The following is a 2,497-nucleotide window of genomic DNA, read 5'->3' on the forward strand; positions in this document are numbered from 1 at the left end:
CGTTCAGATCCTGTTGATATCTAAAGTGAGCTCAGATCAGCGGCAGCCCTCAGCAATAGCTAGCAATACCGAGTATGATGTTTGTACAGAATCCTTGAATCAACTGTTATACGATTATCAAATGGGTTATTTCCTGGAAAAGGTTAATCGGTGAAGCCATAATTTTGTGGATTCATGTACGAATATCCTTTATTAGATCATCAAACATGAATTAGTATTCTTCATTGTAGAATGCAGAATTACAGAAGAAATATTAGTCTGATCCTTTTGTGTGCTATGTATATAATAAATTAAAATAATTAAAAATGAATGTTTAATTAGACTAACTCAGGAAAATTAAACCCAAATAAGGCCCAAGTGGTTGCACTCAATAAAGTCCATATATATATATACGTGTTTATCAAGACTGTACGGTTGATTCATGGCTAAATGATTAAACTATATATATATATATATATATAATAGTTATATATATATATATATTATATATTATATATATATATATATATTAAAGTAGTAGTGTGAATATGAAATAGTATGTGTGAAAGTCGTATGTGATACGTTATGTAATGTACATATAATCTATTTGGCCATCGTGAACATCCTTTTTTATTATATGCTCAGATGTCGGAATATGGTAATGCCACGTGCCCGAGACCTGGACATGCTGAAACCACAACAAACTTCAACCGAGCACATCAGACCTACTTGAGCCGCAGCAGGCTCCCCAGTATCTGATAGATCTTTCATGGAACCTCTACAGCAGCAGCAGGGCCCTCATAAGAAGGGATCCCAACAGGATCAGAGAGCACAATAGCAGCTCAAGTTCAGGGGAACTTGTTTTAACTGTCGCAAGGTCGGACACAAGGCATTAGAGTGTCGCAGTGCACCAACAAGAGATCAGAAGAGAAATGGTCCGAATCAGCAACAGCAGAAGATTGAGGGACGTGTTCTAGCAGTTCAGGAGGTTCCCTAGGGGCAGATTGTCCCATATTCTCCAACACCAGCAGCAGAGTAGTTTTTATCCACCGGCGGAATATATGCAGTAGTTCCGCATGATAATGGAGCAAGCAGATCAGTTGTGGAGGGTACGTCCCTCATAAACCTTTTTTCTTTCTTTTCCCGCCCGTATTCTTTTCGATTCGGGAGCTTCGTGTTCTTTCAGTTCGTATGTTTTTATGACTAGACTCCAAATCGTAGCTCAGCCCCTAGACATCCCATTATCGGTTTTCCATCCCTTTAGGTGGGGTATCGCTTCTGGAGAGCATTTGTAGGATGTGTATTATTAGTCTAGGTGAGTCGGAGTTTGTTATAGATTTGATAGTGTTGCAGGTGTCCGAGTTTGATATTATCCTTGTTATGGATTAAGTGTCATCCTGCCATATTAATTATGACTATCTTCACGAAGATAGCCAGATTGCGAGCATCCAATGGGTCCAAGATGATTGTGGCCACTTCTCAGGGCAATCGCTTTGTGGAGTCACTCTTGGCGTTCATCGATGAGGAGATGTGACAAGATCAGAGTTCTGATTTGTTGGAGACTAGAGTTGTCTCAGAGTGTCAGGATGTCTTTCAGGACATACCTGGGCTACCTCCTGTGAGAGAGGTTGAGTTCTGTATTGAGTTGCAGCCAGGCACAGCCCCGATATCCCGCATACCCTATCGCATGGCGCCAGCTGAGATGAGGGAGCTTCAGACCCAGTTGGACGAGTTGTTAGCACAGAGTTTTATCCGTTAGAGTCATTCTCCATGGGGCACACCGGTCCTCTTCGTGAAGAAGAAGGACGGTAGTATGAGATTGTGCATAGATTATAGAGAGTTGAACAAGGTCACTATCCGGAATAGGTACCCACTACCTAGGATTGATGACTTGTTTGACCAGTTGCAGGGTGCGTAGTATTTTTCTAAGATTGATCTTCGTTCTGGCTATCATCAGTTGCAGGTTAGGGAGATGGATATTCCCAAGACCACCTTTCTTACTCGATATGGTTCTTTCGAGTTCTTGGTCATGCCATTTAGATTGACCAATGCACCCACGGTATTCATGGACTTGATGAACCGGGTTTTTCGTCCTTTATTAGATCAGTTTGTGATCGTTTTCATCGATGATATTCTTATTTACTCGAGATCGGAGGCGGATCACGAGGAGCATCTACGGATAGCGTTGAGGACTTTTCAGGAGCATCAGCTGTACGCTAAGTTCAGTAAGTGCGAGTTTTGGCTATCAGAAGTCAGATTTCTTGGCCATGTCATCAGTCGAGAGGATATAGCAGTGGACCCAGCTAAGGTCACGGCAGTTCTTGATTAGGAGCCACCGAAGACGGTGACAGAGATTCGCAGCTTCTTGGGCTTAGCTGGTTATTATAGGAAGTTCATTCAGGACTTCTTGAAGATTTCGGCACCGATTACACACCTTACGAAGAAGGGTGTATAGTTCATATGGAGCATGGAGTGCCAGAAGGCCTTTGATGTTTTGAAGACTAAGTTGACTACAGCG

The sequence above is a fragment of the Asparagus officinalis genome, chromosome 4, assembly GCF_001876935.1.
Source record: "Asparagus officinalis chromosome 4, Aspof.V1, whole genome shotgun sequence".
NCBI classification, from domain to species: Eukaryota; Viridiplantae; Streptophyta; class Magnoliopsida; order Asparagales; family Asparagaceae; genus Asparagus; species Asparagus officinalis.